We start from the raw sequence: 19,233 nt of genomic DNA, 5'->3' as shown, positions 1-19,233 counted from the left end.
AGGCATCAAAATAAGAGATGATACCTCTCTTTCGAGCATCTGCCATTTTGCATCATCATTTATATAGTTCAAAGCTCAAAGAGTATACCCTAATCTTAGGGATACCTCGGTAAGAGTGCAAGCCATTACCTCTAATGCCAGAGCTGGACTCCTGCTACTTCCTTTGCTGGGCCAAACAATGAAGGTAGGTTGCCAGAGCCAGGATAGAATCCCGAGCCCCATCCCCTCTTCCCTCCCCAAAATTGGGACATTTGAAGCTTTCAACCTATAATGGTTAAGAAGATAAAAGCCAGCACTAGAATTAGACCAACTGAGGGAAGACCACGCTTCTGTGTGAATCTGTGTTACTTGCTTTCATCCTTAGACACTTCCTTTTACCTATACAACTACAAGTAAATAAAAATTGACCAATTTTCTATCAATTTGGTGATGCTGAAGGGTCAGGTTTGGATGTGTAGAATCCTTCCCAATTTCACGGAAGATGTAGCAGTACTGACCCCTATACTCAGTACATCACCTGCTTCGCTACAGGTGAAGTAAACGGGATAGAACAGTTTTTCTGAATAAAGCATTGGGAAATGTTATAAAACCGGGTGTTCATCTCATCTAGATTTCTACTCTCGGAGATAGAAAAAGATATTGAAATTAAAACATCATCTATGTCCTCAGTGACTGGCACAGTAGAGTAGAAAGAACAATATGACAAAGAACAATCAGAAAACAGGATCTGAGTGTGGCATCTACACTATGCAGCCTTGGAGGTTTTTCCTACCAGTTACTTATTCCTCACAGAAATCCACCCTACTCCTTACTACCAAGACTTTTTCCTGAAGAATGGCTTTGCATAACACTGTCGGTGGCTCCTGCTACACGGGATATTAAGAATGTGTGGCCAGTGTGAGCTCGGTGGAGAGAACGCCACATGAGATAGATATTTGCAGAGAAGGAGAAAGAGTAGATACACATATGTATCCTTCTAAGGAAGATGCTAATGATCGAGTCATCAAAATTTAGGAAAACATATATTAGAAATCTCAGGTCTGAAATGCTTTTCTGTAGTTGCAGTAACTTAAATCTCTCTCAACTTAGGGAGCATAAGTAGCTGGTAATGGAGAAAAGATTATGCTGCGGCCACTAGTAGGTCGGGGGAAAGGTAAGTCAAGTACAAGTGGCTAGGGAACGTTCCCAGAAAGGCCTGTAAACTAGGAAATTCATCACCCCACTGAGTTTTCTTTGACAGTAGCAGCAGTATTTTGAGGGTACAGGTGATATTCTGATACCTGTACACAATGTGTAATGAGCAAATCAGGGTAACTGGGTACCTCAAATATTTGTCTTTTGTGTTGGGCACTTGTGCCTTTTCTAATTTAAGACACAAAGATCTGAGAACCCGAGCTTAACTTTTTATTTACTACAGCAACTGGCAGAACAACCCATAAAAGAGGTATTAAAAGTCTTTATGTTGTCTACCTAGAAAATATTTTAAATTAAAGACTATCCTGCCCAAACGGTATTTTCTGATATTATGTCAAAAGGATAATACAGGTTGAGTATCTCTTATCCAAAATACTTGGGACTAGATGTGTTTCAAGTTGCAGATTTTTTCATATTCTAGAATAATTTATTATACTTACCAGTTGAGCTTCCCAAATATGAAACTCCAAGATCCAAAATGCTCCAGTGAGCATTTCCTTTAAGCGTCATTTTGCTGCTCAAAAAGTTTCAGATTTTGGAGTATTCCAGATTTGGAATGCTCAACCTGCATTTGTTTTATTTGTCTGGTGATAGTCTGAGTGATTCTTCTTTGCTTTTTTTCCAAATTTACTATAATACATTTAGAAAGAAGAATATTCAAAAGTATTCCTCTTGAATAAACGAGCAACATTTCCCTCCATTTTAAAAATCACCCTCTCTCCTCCTTACTGGAAGACTGCCAACAATGACACCTCTTGACAAGGCAAGATGCACTAGAACGCTGATGAGAGGAACTGAAGAACACAAATGATCATCTGCTGGAGTCTACAGGTAACATGTTTAACCACTTTTTATACTTCTTTTTATATTCTCATCCTTAGAATCTGTGAACTGTGCTACCAAAGTAAGAATTTGTGGTAAGCCCTACTTGGGTACAAGTTTTAAAATAAATGTGTTCCTTTCCCTTCCTTTTCCCTCTTTGCCCCCTCAAATGAAGACAGGGTATAAGCTGACAGATGTAAGGAAGTAATCACAAGGGAAACATCTATAAAAGAATACTTAGTAGAAATACATAGTGATTTTCAAGAAAGACAAATCCCAGAAGACCGATTTTTTCAGAGCTGGCCATCACTTTTTGAAGGTCTTTAGCTCTGATGATATTCATGTGTTCTCAGAAGGCTGGAAAGGAAACAATATAATAGGGAGAAATCTCAACTGTCCTGTCCACCTTATCCCATCTCCCTTTTGTCTGTTAGCAAACTGCCTGCTCAAATCATTTAAGACAATGTGTAGCTAACTTAATAGTATCTTTTCTTAAGTGATTGTACACATGCATGAGTGTGCGTGTCTGTGAATGTGTGTATTACTGAAAGGAATTTCAACCAATTACTAGGTTGTTAGGAAGGAAGCCTTGACTCTACCCTCTGGCGGCATGAGTTAAGACTTTTAAGGCACAATACAGCGAAAAGGGAGGGAGGGGCTGCTGCGGTGCTACCTAAAATATTCAGAAATATAGTATAACCTACACTAGGAACAGGAATCAGAGATGAGGAACAGTCGCAGATGAGGAAGAGAGGAAGGAGAATGAGAAAGATAAAAATCAATTCAAAAAAATAATTTTCTATTTGCTGTTTAATGCTTTATGTGAATTATCTTAATACAACAAAATCACATACTGGAAACAGAACAGATATCTTACGAAAGCAGGGAAGTGGAATCTGCACAAGAAGATGATTAGACTCAAGTTGGTATCAGCAATAAAGGAGCCTTGGGCCAGGCGTGGTGGCTCACGCCTGTAATCCTAGCACTCTGGGAGGCCGAGGTGGGAGGATCGCTTGAGCTCAGGAGTTTGAGACCAGCCTGAACAAGAGTGAGACCTTGTCTCTACTAAAAACAGAAAAAAATAGCCAGGCGTGGTAGCGCACGCCTATAGTCCCAGCTACTCGGGAGGCTGGGGCAGGAGGATCACTTGAGCCCAGGAGTTTGAGGTTGCTGTGAGCTAGGCTGACTCCATGGCACTCACCCGGGCAACAGAGCAAGACTCAGTCTCAAAACAAAAAACAAACAAACAAAAAATATCAAACAACAACAACAAAAAAGAATAAAGGGGACTCAAGGTAGGCTTTGCGTCAGATGCTGACTAAAACTGGACCTTCTCTGTACTTTCCATCTGATGTACCTATAAAAACGACACACTCTTATAATATGCTTACATTTGGAATAGTTTTTAAAGCTTCATATTTAACCACCTTTTATACCTCTTCAAATAGAGGTGTTTTTTAAATAGAGACTATACCAGATACAATTTATTAAGCTCTAGTAAGAAAATTAAAAATCGACAAGAATTTACTTAAAGCTCTATATGCTCAAGTGTATGAGTTCTTCCCTATCACTTAGCAGGGAAATTAAAATCCGGTTGGGCTCAGTTTTGAATGCAGTAGCCACCATTCATTCAGTGCCTACATACTCAGGACATTTTCGGCCAAAGCTGTAACCAACAGTATTTTTCTATCTTTTGGCACTTGCGTCCTATCAACAAAACAATTCCCTTACTTAGGAGTTTCATTTCTGAATACTCATGCTGTAATGATCTAGAATAGATAGTAGGGTTGTAGGCTGCATAGCGAGATAAGCACAAGGCCAAGAGTGCCAAGAGACAGATGGCAATGGGCCCAGTGCCCATTACCCTTCTCTCGCTCCATACCTACTACATTATTTTACATTTGTTCATACATTGCTTTGTAATCCCACTTATGTAACTTAATGTCTGTTGGCCATTTCTCTCACTATATTGTAAGATGTGGGTAGAACAAAAGCCATATATATTGCTTCTGTAAACCTAAAACATTCCTACTTCACTCTGTGCACAATACATGCTTCAGAAATGAATACAGACTAAAGCAATTAGCTGGGAAATTAAAACAAATTAGGATTTTCACCTCATCAACAAGTTCTATCTGTATCACTAGAGAAGGCCCTGTGTTATAATAGAGAAGAGATTTTGGAAATATATAGTCTTAGGTTCAAATTCCAGAGCTACCTACCTTGCAACATAATCTCTCGAACCCTTAGTGTTTTCACCTATGTAATGCGGACAATTTCTCCCTCCCAAGCTGGTAGTAAGACTATGTATGGACTAGAAGAATGTGGTATGCAAGAACAGTTTCCTTCTTAAAACCCCTTTATATTCTAATTTATAAAAATATTTCCACACTTTGTTTTTAAAAGATGTGGTCAAGGCCTTACTAGAAAATATATGAAACAAACTTTTCAAGAGACTTAACCACCATGAGTTGCAATATAGACTCAAAGTCAAATGGCTAAAGATAGATTTAACTCGGGGTTTAAGAAATAGCATGAATTATTGAAATGCTGAAAGCATATTTCATAGTACTAATTAACACTTTCTTAAGTATATGCTTTAAAAACTGCTTTATAAGAAAGGAGGGAAAAAAACTTCTGGCTCTGAAAAAAGTAAATTCTAGGTGGTAAGCAATTAAAATCTTTTTGTGTTCATGGTGAATACTGTTAATTATATCACAAAAACTCATAAGCAACCAAAATACTATACACCAATTCTGTAGAACAGCTGTAATTTCCCCTATAGGTATTTAAAAAGAGAAAAATCTGAGAGAAAGGATGGCATATATTTTTTTACATTTTATAAAATATAAAGGCCATGTCTGTTAAGATATGCCTGAGCAACATGGCAAGACCCCATCTCTATAAAAAGTAAAAAAATTAGCCCGGTGTGGTAGTGCACGCCTGTAGTCCCAGCTACTCTGGAGGCTGAGACAGGAGGATCACTTGAGCCCAGGAGTTTGAGGTTGCTGTGAGCTATGATGACGCCACTGCACTCTAGCCTGGGCAACAGAGTGAGACCCTGTCTCAAAATAAATAAATAGAAACTGTTCAAAATAGATTAAGTTTTTTTTTAAGTAACAGAAAAGTTTCTCCAGTTACTCTTAGAGTATAATCTTTTCTAAATAAGAAGTGAAATTTACTTTTGAGTTGAAGATTTTCTTCTCCTGATGTGTAAAGGTTTCTCATAGTGGGAATTCCAGGAAATTCCTTTTTAAGATTTTTTTTTATTGAGTAAAACTTCTAAAGGTATTTTTCAAGAGAGGAACATGAAAAAGGAAGTGGGCTAGCTCCCCTTTCCATCTTTAGAAACAAAATAACTATGTTAATAGAAAACCTAAACACAAATCCTGTAGAATACATTATCTATGTAACTGCATTTGAAGCCAAGGAACATCTTAATATCATTTCTGTGATTTTCCTTTATTAATAGCAGATTATCATTTCTGATATAATACGCCATTTATCAACTTCATGGACTTCGGTCTTGCTAGTAGCCACAATCATATGGGCCTGCAGACCCTCACTGAAGCGGAGGGAACACACAATGGTAAGCCTTGTTATATCCTTACCTATACTTACAAAGTGAGTGTGAAACTTTATTTTGAAATTACTAGCCTTTTTTTTTTTTTTCTGGCTTCATTGGTCTTTTTGATTGTATGTGTATTTTCTTAAGAGAACCAAGTTCCACAAGCCAAATACTACAAATGCCAGACTGCATTAGAATCCCAATTCAGACTCTAACTAGCTAATTAAATTAGATGCAAATCACTGGGCAAGTCATTTAACCTCTTGGTGCCTTCATCTCCTCATCTTTAAAATAGGATCATAATAGCAGCTACTACACAGGTTTCAAATGAGGATTACGTGAATTAACATTAGAACACTACCTGGCATGATTAAACTAATAGCAGTAATAGGGTTGATGATACTTTGTTTCACATTCATGTCTCCACTGAAATGACATCGTTGATTGGCCTAAAACTACCAAATTTAATCAAATATAAGTGAACTGTATGTTTGATTAAATTGGTGACTTAAATACACATGTTCTAATTTGTATTCACATCCTACTTTCTAGGTTTGGGGATACCAAAATTGATTATTAATCTTTGGTAATACAGTAATGTTGTTTGAAATGAAATAAATTTATATGCTTAATGACATATTAAGGCATTATGGTTTTAAGTGCATTTAAGGGGCAGCTGTAATGTTAAAAATGTTCTGTAAATAAAAAATGAAAACCCAAAACATTAGCTGATAGGCTCTGTATAATGGAAATTTTTTTTTTTTTTTTTTTTTTTTACTAAAGATGAGGTCTCACTCTTGCTCAAGCTGGTCTTGAACTCCTGGCTCAAGCAATCCTTCTGCCTCAGCCTCTCAGAGTGCTAGGATTACAGGTGTGAGCCACCACACCTGGCCGAAAAAAATTTTAATGAAATAGTGTGCTTCTACACAATTTCCTTTCCTGATTTATACCTTTGACCACATTCTTCTGCCACAGCTCATTTTGTAACATCTGATGGAAATCAGTGAATCAAAACTTTTCTTTTCTAAAATCAGAATCGTTTTTCCCACTTAACTAATATAGTAGAAGGCACAAAATGTCTTCACAATCGTTCTCAATTAATAGCAGATAAGTTGTAAGACATAAAGTTCTGTTTCACTATATATACTACAGCCCAGGATGTAAAATTTGAATGCTTTGAAAATAAAGTGGCACAGTCTCAACTTCAAAGGGAATTTATACATTATCAGAATCAGAATACTTCACATTCTGACACCAAGAATTTATCCAAAGTTTAAGCTGATACAACATGTGTAAAGGCCAAGAACAGAGTCTTGTCAAAAGTAATAGTAAATTAGTAAATGTTTGGTTTTTTTTTCTTTGCTGTCGTTCAAGATAACATTTGTAAACACTTTAACTTCCTCATGAAACCTCATTGTGGCATATAAACAAATGATCAAGTATATTATTTTCATAATCAGCCTTTGAAATTTAGTGGGAAACAGGACCCTTAATTAACAAAGACTTCAGTCAAAATAATGACTTAATTGAAAGGAACACTGGAGTAGAAATATCACAAGAAGCCAAAGACATCAAATTTATTAGAATGACGCCTCATATTTTCTATCCCTAACATGTGAAAGGATCAAGAAGGTAGCATCTGGCTCTTGGTGTGGCAGTACTATACTCCACAGCAACTCAGAGGCGGCCACTCTGGGCAGAGCGTCTATAAGGACTGTGGCCAGCGCTGCAGCCAGATTTGGCTCTGGGATTGAACAGCTTTGGTGGTGAGCCACTAGGATGTATGTGACAGGGGAAGAAAATTAGAATACTAGAAACAGATAAACATGTGCATACATATTATAATTTAAAGCAATATGCTTTAGCACTGAGCATATGAAAAAATGAAAATACATTTAAAAGATAACAGCAGGATTTTACAAAAGGCTATCACTTCATATTTTCAAAACACACTTTAAAGTATAAACCTGACTTTGATATGTACTAAAATTATTCTGGAGGACAAGTACAAAGAATTAATTTATCAGTTTATAAAATTTTGTGGATATTTTCAAGCAGCAACATTTAAACATCTTTTACATGAGAGAAAATTTTAACTATCCTAAACCATCTAAAACCTAAAGGAAACCTAAAATCTAAATTCTACTGGGATGATAAAACAAAAATCTGCTGCTATAAATTGATAAGAGACTCATGAAACCAAACTAATTTGTCTAATAGATGTTTAATTAAAAGTCAAAGGAATTTTACTTTCTATTTTATTCAAATATATCGCATGAGTAGCCATGATATAGTTTTCAAACTCTATTTTATAATCCAGGAAACAGAAGTTATTTTTTGGACTATAACAAAAGTGTAATATAAAAGGAAGAATTAGTAATCTAGATAAAATAGCTTTTTTATGTCAAAGAATTGAAAGAAATTAACAGATCAACTGTTTTCTGTAGCCACTACTCTCTATTCTATTAATAGTTTAAGTCATTGATTCAATATTTATGGCACAGTTGTTTCTTTTAAAAATATTCTTTTATAGTTTAGGTAAAGATTTAAAAGTCTCAGTACTCATGTACAGAGCTGGTAGGTCTTTTATAAGCTCCCTTACTCACCTGCCACTAAAGCCTACCCAGGCCTATCACACCCATGCTTTTCCAGTCCTTGTCACTTCTCAAGGAGGCATGATAAAACTTGGCTGGGATTTTGTGGATGCTGATAGGTAACAAATTTCCAGTCATTTAGGTGATGACTACAAAATCTTAAGTATGCCATTTCTACTTATGAAAGGTATGTAACTGGCACCAAAGGGGCCAAAACTGTTGGTCTAAAGAAAAGGAATTCCTCAAATTAATCCATTCTGCTTTTCCAAAAAGCAGTGAAGACAAACAATTCTGAAGACAATGGCACCACAAAAGCAACCTTACATGGAGGCATGTAGTTAAGAGATCCTCCAAAATTGGACTACATACATTTAAACTGTATGTTGACTTCCCACTTGGCCATTATTACATGCTACATGCTTCTTTTTCTTTCTTTCTTTCTTTCTTTTTTTTTTTAAGACATCAGGTCTCAGTATGTTGCCTAGGCTGGAATGTAGTGGCTATTCACAGATGGAATCATCGTGCACTATAGCTCTGAACTCCTGGGCTCAAGCAATCCTCTTGCCCTCAGCCTCCCAAGTAGCTGGGACTGAAGGTGCATGCCACCATGCTTGGCTAAATGCTACATACTTCTGACTCTCCCTTTGCTCTTTTGGGGTAAGAAGGTAGAGGTGTAGCTGTGCCTAGGCCAAAAAATATATTGCTTTTAGATGCCCATGAATCATTCATGAAATAGCAAACATGGCTTAAACAAGCTAATGTATGAAATTAAGATAAAATCACAATTTTCAAAGCTACCCATTAACTTCTCTGCTTTTCTACAGTTATATGAAGACTCAAACTAGCAACAGAAGTCACAATGGAAACATCTATATCCTAATACCAAAGAATCACAACAAAAACAAAAAACCTAATTAATTTTATAGATATTAATAATTTTACAAATAAATGCTTAATTTATTCCTTATAGCTAGATGTTGTCAACAGATCAGAATAACATATATGGATTTGAGCTTCAAAAATAAAATAGGAGGTATTTAAGCAGCCTGGCTTTATTTGCTATTTTATCTTTAAGGAGATTCTGGCAAGGTCTGCTGATTCAAACTCAGCACCTAGAAAACAAAATATATCTGGCATCTTCCTTCCAAAGGGAAAGTGAACAGCCGAGCTAAAAATCCTAAGCCACCCAAATCAAATGCCAAGTATTTCGAAAGTTACTGTGGTAGCATTTATACGAAATTCTGCCTATCACAAATCTTCTCCTCAAAGCTAACTCTACCATCCAGATAGATAGACTATACAAGTTTGAATTGAAATCTAAGGGCCAATAACAGAAAAAGCTTTTTTTTTAACAGTCTACAAACCACTTCTCCCAATCCTATGCATAAATGCTGCTATTTTCCAGTACAGAAAAGCACAGCTGAGAAATCATGGCCCGCCCTTTCTCAGAAGACTTTGACACCAGTGCTGCCTCCTGTAAGGCATGCTAACTCAACAGATCTGTAAGGTACGGCATTTTAATTACTTTCAAAGAATACCAGTTATGCCAACAAAAGTCACATTTTAAAGATTTCAATTAAAAAAAAAAGTTGTTCACTCAGTAAAGTAGCTCCAAACTGAAATTCAATTCTTTTATAATCTAAGAAGTATCCTTATGTATTTTATTAAAATTTGAAAATTATTGTTTATAACTTTAAATTGTTATTTCTGAATTTAAATCAATTAGAAAAATTAGGTTCTCCCATATTTCCGGTATTTTTCAGCAATGCACTATGATTACTAATACCACTCTGCTTGTCGGTCGATACAGAAATAGCAATGCCACCATTCCAAATGAAGACTACCTGGGCTCTTTGTGATTGGCTAAACCTCACTAAGCATGACACATCTACCAAAATCACACTCGGAAATCACTGTTAACTCTAATTTTAAAATGCACATTTACTAATGATAGAGAGCATTTTCTTCTTGTTGCTATTGCCTTAACCTCAACTCATAAGACTGAATATGAATAGACGTAAGTCAGAAATCAATGCCCAGTTTTTTTCTTAAAAAAGAAAAACCAAAAAACCGAAATTCAATGTAATACTATCAAACAAGGAAATCTGGAGTTAAACTCATTGTCAATGCTAAATTATTGTTTAATAATTTTTAGTAATCATACTTTACGTCTCCCACAGTACTTATTAACAGCATAGACTAGCACAATACAAACAATGAGTATTTCTGAAAGCAGGAAGCGGGCAGGAAGGAAAGACGGCTGATCAAGAGAGGGCATAAGAGTTAAAAGAAGATGGAAAGGGAGAAAGGAGAGTTAATGGTGCTAAATGAATTTAGTTTAACGAGGAAAACTAAACCAATCTGTTCATACTAATGTATACACAGAATAGGGAGAAAAACAGAAGCAAATGGTAAAAATGCTTTAAAAACTGGCCTGTCAGACAAATAGCTTCCAACTGATGGCTTTGTGTCAACACCCATCAGAAGATAATTTTAATTAAACAGTGAGCCTATGTCCTGTGTTCAACAGTCCATTCTACATATTAAGTGCAGCGGAATCTACCCTGTGAGACTAGCATTGAGATTCCACTCTGAATAGTTAAGTGACTGAGGACATTTTGTCAGCTGTTAAAAAATTTGTTACTCTCCAGATCACAGTGCCTATGGCATCCAAAAGAAATACCACAAAAGCAGTAATACAATTAAATTACCCGCTCACCCTCACCCTATCCTCCCACCTCAAATCTTCCAGCATAGAGAAAAATAAACATATAAATAAATCCAAAGTCTATATAAATCCACAGTGAGTTCAACTTTCGATAGTGAAGGGAAAATTACATTTCAAGGCTATATTGTCAAATAGATTTATCTAGCTCTTGTTCCTGTTTTGATTATCAATGCCAAGTAAATTTTATTGCCTAACTTTAAAAATGCTTAAAATGTGAGACTAGAATGGAAATATTGACTTATCTATAGATTAAAGAGCAGAGTTTGGTCTGTTAACTGAATTGTGTCATTTTAATTCAAACAAGGGAATTTCATTTTCCATATACTCAAAACCTGGAATTTGCATTTACGCTCATAGATATAACCTTTTTGGAAAGTCTTAGGAAGTATAATTAATCATATTTTCAAATCAAAATTTTAAGGTGTATTCAACAAAGTTGCCCTCAAGAGCATTTTGTCTATATTATACATTTAAGTCTCCAATATTTTTATATAATATGTCCGTGAAAATAAATTAGAGAAGCTAATATTCTATTAAAACCAACTATGATCTACTTCATTTCTTAAATACTTAACAAAATTTTCCCCATGGACAGAAATTTTCATACTTCTCAAGGTAAGGGTTCTAAGTAATTCTATAGTCACTATATTTCAAACAACCTGTTCATGACAGGAAAAGTGACTTATCCAGTGAACCACAGATGCCACCAATAACATAAAATTTCTAATATTGCAATGGAGAAGAATGCTGAATCACAACATACTATGTTTACAATGGAAAAAGGAATGCAAATGACTGTCCCCACGCTACATTCCCCAAAGTGAATATGAAATGAAAGTGCCAGAATGGAGCTTTAAATTGTTTAGGTAGTAGTTAAATTTCAAGCAAGTCATCGAGTTTCACAGTTTAAAATAAATGTTAAAAGTTAAGACATACTAACAAAATGTAAGTGAAATGTTTGACTTTTAAAATAACTTTGAAGTCTTCAGATACAAATATGACTTTTATATACTACACTTATTGCCACAAATGTACTTGTACTCAGGGTTATTTAGGAAGAAATGGAGCTCAATAGTTAAGATCAAGGTCTCTGGAGTGGCAAACTGCCACTTACTGGATATGACCTTGGAAAAGTCACTTAACCTCTCTGAGCTTTAATTTCCTTATCTGTTATTCTGAAGATAACTCAAAAGCACTTACATAACGCCTGGCACACAATAAGAGAGCAATAAATAATAATTGCTGTTATTGGTATTATGAATGGAATTTCTGCAAATTACACTTATAAAATAGATGTCAAATCAGAAATGGCTATACAATCTCTAAAATTTTACTTTTAAAAAAACCCTAGAGGCCGGGCGCGGTGGCTCACGCCTGTAATCCTAGCACTCTGGGAGGCCGAGGTGGGCGGATCGTTTGAGCTCAGGAGTTCGAGACCAGCCTGAGCAAGAGCGAGACCCCATCTCTACTAAAAATAGAAAGAAATTATATGGACAGCTAAAAATATATATAGAAAAAATTAGCCGGGCATGGTGGTGCATGCCTGTAGTCCCAGCTACTCGGGAGGCTGAGACAGGAGGATCGCTTGAGCTCAGGAGTTTGAGGTTGCTGTGAGCTAGGCTGACGCCACGGCACTCACTCTAGCCTGGGCAACAGAGTGAGACTCTGTCTCAAAAAAAAAAAAAAAAAAAAAAAAAAAAAACAAAACCCTAGAGGTCAGACTTAGTTCTTTCTATAAATGAAAAATCATGGTGTCAGAAGGAGAGGTAAATGCCTGAAGAAGCTAACAGCAAAAAACAAAACAAATAAGAAAATAAGAGACGAGAACCCAGTAACAGCAACTAATACTGTCAAACACTTAAAGAAAACTGCCACAGACACGGGCAAGTGAGTGGTCAGCTTATAAAATTATACCTACAACTACATTTGATAATAAGTTCAAGTATCAATACATAGGGCAGGAAAATGACAAAATCTAGAAACAGAAAACCAAGCAAGTTACACTTTGTATCCAGTGAGCGGGTAGTGGGAAAATTTTAATTTATTTGTTTTTCAGAGATTAAAACTGGACAACCTTCAAATCTAGCTTGTTCTCTATAAAGATATCACAAAACACACCCAATATGTTAACATGATCCAGTAAGGAGATTGAGAAGCTACCATACTTTCTTTAGGTTTTTTTCTTCATTTGATCATAAGAACCTTCTGGGGTACTGACAAAAATTTCAAAACTGGAAGAACTCTCTTCTGAATTCTACCCTGATTAAGCATATTTGAATACATAAAATATCCAACACAGCTAATTTGTCATAAGATTTAAGAACTATATACTTTAAGTTCATGGTATAAATTAATTTCACATCTAGAAATAAGTCTTAGGAACTATTTTTAACTTGTACTTATAAGTGCAGTGCTCAATGACTCTGAATATAAACATAAATATTTATTATCCAATAATTACTTTAACAAATATAATCAGTCTTTTCTGTTTCCCAGGCACTATTCTAAAGGCTATGGATGCTGTTTTGAACAAGACAAATGGTCTCAATGTTTGTGAAGCTAGTAAGGCAGCTAATAAATAAAGAAAAAGAACAGATCACATGATAATAAATGTTATGATAAAAATAAATTACAGCTCTGTGATAAGGAGTGGTGGGAAGCTATTTCAGAGTGATTGCACAAGAAAGGTTGGCTCATTACACTTACATCAACCCCCAAGTCTGAGATTTGCTTCTAAAATCTATAGTAACTTTTCTACTATTTTCCCCTAGTTTGATAAGAAATGAGAAATACCACCACTGAAATATTTTGCATATAAAAATAAATGTAAACATTTTGCCAGGCTATGAAATGATAATCTAATAAATTATAATCAATTCATCCAATGGTATACGTAAACTCTTCCCAAATATATACTATATATAACCAGTAAATAGATATGTTCATTTTATCTTCAAATGTCATTTCTAGCACATTCATTAAAAGCTTTCATAATAAAAAGAAATGTAGACAAATACACATTTTATTTACATTCATTTTATTTGCATATTTTCTAAACAATAGAATAATTTTTAAATATTTGATTTTACTTAAAAATCAAAATATTACCATATAAAGGATTCAACTTTAACTCACCTGTGCCTGTTCACAGTGCAGAAGATCTATAAATTTTTCACCAAATCCAAGAGAAATCTACAATATAAACAAACAAACACGTGAATAATGTGAGATCCTGTTAAATTCCATAGAGTAGATGTGATTTTTGCAAACCAGTTTTCAAGTAATACTTGTTAACTGCCATCAATATATAAGTAATATTCGTTAATTGCATCTCTTCATTAAACTGCGTGGTAAATGAAGAAGTAGACTTGCTGTATTACTTCTACTGGTACAAGATAATGTAAAACATATAAGGCCACATTTCACTGGGTATTATAAGGTGCCCATAAATTTGGAGTTCCTGTCATTATAATTTTTTTAACTGCTTATCTAACCACTAGCCTTTCCCAGCAGACCAAAATCGGAGTAAAGGCAGGAGGCCTTAGCAAGCCATTTACATACTGCACTCCTAGGGCCAGCACAGCGCCTACACACTGTAACAGGCAGTAAATGCTTGTTCAAGACATAAATAAATAAATTACACATACTGATCTTAATTTGCCCTGATTTACAGTCTATCTGTATGGACCCAAAAGCCCTGAAATTGTTGAACCAAAAATCTATGTAATAACTGTTTTAAAAAAGAAGTACAAAAGTGATTGAATAATTTGTTATTTTAAGAAAAGTCTTTACAGGAATAAAAATGATGTTATACATAACAACCAAACCAATCTGTAAGAGAAAAAGTGAATAAGAAAGAATTGAATATTTTCAATAATGAGCGCAACTGCTTGTCAAGTTTCTTCCCAGTCTGTGTCTTTGAGATAACAGGGCTGCTAAACTGCAAGCAACCCTGTAGCTTTTTCTCTGATCCTTCCTCTGCACCAAAGAAGTTTGTTTCCAAGATGTACAGTGAGGAATTTGAAGATAAAAAAATATGCATTTCAGATACTGTACATAATATTACTGTTTACTACTTTTGTATATTTTACAGATCCAAGAAAAACTGCTTGATTGCTACTAGGAGTGGTACTGAAAATGTGTCTCTCTTTTTCTAAACCATTAAATACTATTAGATTTAATAAGCTTCAAAGAATGTTTTCACAACTGAGCTACTAGATTTTTTTTTCCTTCAGATGACACCAATCAGTAATAATTTACACTTTGGATTCACTACCATACTTAAAACAGCATTAATTCTTTTAAGAGCCCTTTTTACTCTTCAGGATAGTAAGCAGAACCTAATAGCACAAAGAGTTACTTTAATATCCAAATTACTATTTTTTCTAGGACACCAGAAAATCTGATTTCATAATCTAAGAGAGCTAAAGGAGAGAGAAATAGAAAAAACTGCATTTTGATTTTTACCAGGACCTGACCAGTCTTGAGATCATCATACATAATAAAATATAGCTAGAGATGATTCATGAAAAACAAAAAATCTGTATACAAAGAAGAAGTCATCACAGTAAGTAAAACAAATGGATTCTACACAAGTGGCAGTGAGTAGTATACAACAAACTGTTGTGTAAGAGGAGACATCAATTCTTTCTAACAGTACTAGGGTAAATGTATTCATTGTGCTGGGCTACTTAGGCCCGTTAAAAATAATTCTATACAGGCCGGGCGCGGTGGCTCACGCCTGTAATCCTAGCACTCTGGGAGGCCGAGGTGGGCGGATCGTTTGAGCTCAGGAGTTCGACACCAGCCTGAGCAAGAGCGAGACCCCATCTCTACTAAAAAATAGAAAGAAATTATATGGACAGCTAAAAATATATATAGAAAAAATTAGCCGGGCATAGTGGCGCATGCCTGTAGTCCCAGCTACTCGGGAGGCTGAGGCAGTAGGATCGCTTGAGCTTAGGAGTTTGAGGTTGCTGTGAGCTAGGCTGACGCCACGGCACTCACTCTAGCCTGGGCAACAGAGAGAGACTCTGTCTCAAAAAAAAAAAAAATAATTCTATATCAACAACTAATTTGCTCTAGGACATCATACTATGCAACAATCATGAGCTAAAACTTGTGATATTAAAAGGAATGATGATAACAAACTATTACTGCTTGCTCTATACTATTCAGCAAGCTTTTATTAATACACAAATAAAACATGAGGCAAAAGTTTCAGTGCACCCATGCTAGAGAAAAATATATATGAGACATGAAGATATTTCCAAACAACCACATATCTTGGAGTAACATTTTAAACAAAATGAATAAAATACCTTATAAATACAAAATTACAAACTGTTTTATCATTTTATAAGTTACTAAGGGAAAACAGTAGTCATTCAAAGCAACAGAACAGGTAATAAAAGCTCACTCGTAAGTAAGCATCACAAAGCCCCTCTGGGAATGTGTTTCAAGGAAAGAATTTCATTCCCAAAGTTTCACTGCAAAAGACTTAATAATGTAAAGAATGTGCAAAGAATATATACTATATATGCAAACTCTTCCCCAATTATTAAGTAGATGATGCTAAAAATAAGCATCTAGACCACAGAAGAATTTATAAATTAACTAATTAATTTCTATATATACTGCAAATAAGCTCATGTTTTCTTTCTTTGTTCAAACGGCTATATCTCTACTGCAGACAATAACCCTTAATTAATGAAAATGTTTAATAAATAATTTTCATTTTCTTATTTCACATTCTACCATGGTCAGAACCAATACAACAAAGCAAATGGTAACTCTCCAAAGACTAGTATTCTTGCCCAGAGATAAACCTAGAAAAACAATTAATCTCATATTTGTAGTTGAATGTATAAGGTTCAAATTTGGAACAGAACTAAAGATATTAAATTTGGAGTCATCAACCTGAAAACAGCATCTTGAATCCACAGAAATGTAGGATCTCTTGGTCAGGAGAGATCAAGAAAGGAGGACTGGGAGGGAGCCTGGGACTAAACCCTGAGGAACTCCTGCATTAAAAACTGTGTAGAAAAGGAATCAACCAAGGAAAGTGAGAAGAAATTACCCAAGAGGCAAGGAGGAAGACCTGCAAACTCTAGTACTATAGCAGCTGTCCCCAACCTTTTTCGCACCAGGGACCAGTTTCAAGGAAGACAATTCTTCCACGGATTAGGGGGCAGGGAGTGCACAGAGCTCAGGTGGTGACGCTGTAGATACGGATGAAGCTGTGTTTTCTCTGACTGCTCAGCTCCTGCTGTGAGGCCCTGTTCCTAACAGGGAGTTGGGGACCACAGTACTACAGAGGAGAAGATAGTTCCAGGAAGGAGAGTGTGGTCAACTTTGTTCAAATGCCATGGAGAATTAAAGTTTTTACTTGATTTAGCAACCAGAACTTACTGGTGCCCTTTACAAGAACAGCTTCATTGGAGAGATCAAGATATAAATCAGACTGGAGAAGGCTGAAGTGTTGACAAGTGAATATGAAATAAGGACTTGGACACAGCATGTGCAAAGGATTGCTATCATTACCTTATGCTAAAATGGATCTTCCCCTCTATCTGTGAACTCCTTGAGGGCAAGGATAGGGTTTTATCCATCTCTGAGTAAGATAACTACCTGCTGCTGGACTAGTGGTTTTAAGTAATACTCCAGCAGAGGGCCTGGGGCTTTAATTAGGGTGCACAGGTAAAACATTCACACAGTAGTCCTTAATAGAATTCCAGCAGAAAAAAGAAAAAAATAAGTTACTTGGCAGAAATTAATCTTTCTCAAACAGAGGTAAAAGGCTCAGGAATAGCTCCCCACAGAGACTAGAACACGCAACCATGATAACCAATCTGCAACCCCCCTCCAACTGAGAAGGCCCAAACACGCTGTCATCAGAATTTGCACTGTTCTTCTCCCAATAATGTGGATAACTTTTCGATTATGAATTCCCCTCAGAAATTCACCTTCTCCTTAGGTTTTTCTCCCTAATTGCAACAACTACTCTGACACAAAATGAGCCTAGAACCCCTTCCTTTTATATTCCTGGGTACGATGCAGACAAACCTGTAAAACTCTTCAAGACTGTGTATGATATACAGTCATGGGCCATATAATGTTTTGGTCAAGGACACACCACATATCCCAAGGTGGCCTGATACGGTTATAATGCCTTATTTTTACTGTATGTTTTCCATGTTTAGATATTTTAGTTACACAAATACTTACAATTGCCTACAGTATTCAGTACAGAAACATGCTATAGGGTTGTAGCTTAGGAGCAATTAGCTATACCACACAGCCGAGGTGTGTAGTAAGCTAGACCATCTAGGTTTGTGTACAGACACTCTATGATGTTCACACAATGATGAATATTCTTGGCCACGCATTTCTCAGCAGATATCGTCAAAGGACACACAACTGTGTATATATAATACCTTAAGACTCTGGGGTAACAAAAGAGAGTGGACCAATCTGTCTACAAAAGGCAGGGGCAGCCTTTAACCCCTACTACCTAGGAGCATCCTCAAAGACAGCCTCAGAGAGACCAGCAGGATCCTTTTCACCAAGCCCCCCTGCCCCCACTTCCCCAGTGACTGTCGGTCAATTCCCACCTCCTGCAGACAGGCCACATTATCAGCAGTGTGTGAGCACAGTAAGACAATTATCATTTCAATATAGGAAAGGGAATATTAATTTTAAAAAGGGTCACAAAGTGTGTAGGTTCCCAAAATATATCTCTGAAACATAGCTAGAGAACAAAGTTTTTACACGTTTAAACCTAAATGAGGAAAATGTAGTGCTGTAATTTTCTATGAAACTAAATTTTATTAAATTTGAAGATCTGCCTTTATTATTAGATTGTGCACTTACTGTGTTATGGGGTTACGTTTTCCTTTTATTTTCTGAAATAGCAGTGGTAAATAGATGGTTATTTTCATTTACATATCATGACTTCACAAAATTTTAAATTTGAGAATCCTATGTCAGTTCCCTCGATTTTGGGGTAAAATTTTAATAGTACAAGAAATCATAATGTCTTACTACAACTAGCTTACAAGCTGTCTTTCATGAAATGGTTGTGTGTGTGGATATATACATAGATAGATATATTATAGATATACAGGTATAGGTATTCCCTCTGGGAATTCCTATTCCACAGGGAAAATTCATTTTGAGCATGCAGTCCCAATCAAGAAGTTCTTATTTCTACCAAAAGAAACTGAACACCCCCTCTCTCTAGCCCATGTGGGACAAAGTGCACGCCAGGCAGAGGGGCCACAAACTACAACATGGAGAAATGAAGATAGGTGCCATTATGTTAAGTC

General features: G+C 35.9%; 1 protein-coding gene across 4 annotated transcripts in view; it reads right to left on the bottom strand.

Moving 5' to 3' along the window:
- The window catches only part of NCOA2 (nuclear receptor coactivator 2), a 265,072-nt gene that overhangs the window by 161,866 nt on the left and 83,973 nt on the right, over positions 1–19,233 (bottom strand). For all 4 annotated transcript variants that reach the window (XM_069465528.1, XM_069465526.1, XM_069465529.1 and 1 more), the window contains exon 2: positions 14,042–14,098. The gene's annotated coding sequence lies outside the window, so the exon portion shown is untranslated. The remainder of the gene's footprint in view (positions 1–14,041; positions 14,099–19,233) is intronic.

This window comes from Eulemur rufifrons, chromosome 3 (genome assembly GCF_041146395.1).
Source record: "Eulemur rufifrons isolate Redbay chromosome 3, OSU_ERuf_1, whole genome shotgun sequence".
Taxonomy (NCBI): domain Eukaryota; kingdom Metazoa; phylum Chordata; class Mammalia; order Primates; family Lemuridae; genus Eulemur; species Eulemur rufifrons.
Note: the sequence above shows the minus strand (reverse complement) of the source record. Positions and strands in the feature narration are given on the sequence as shown.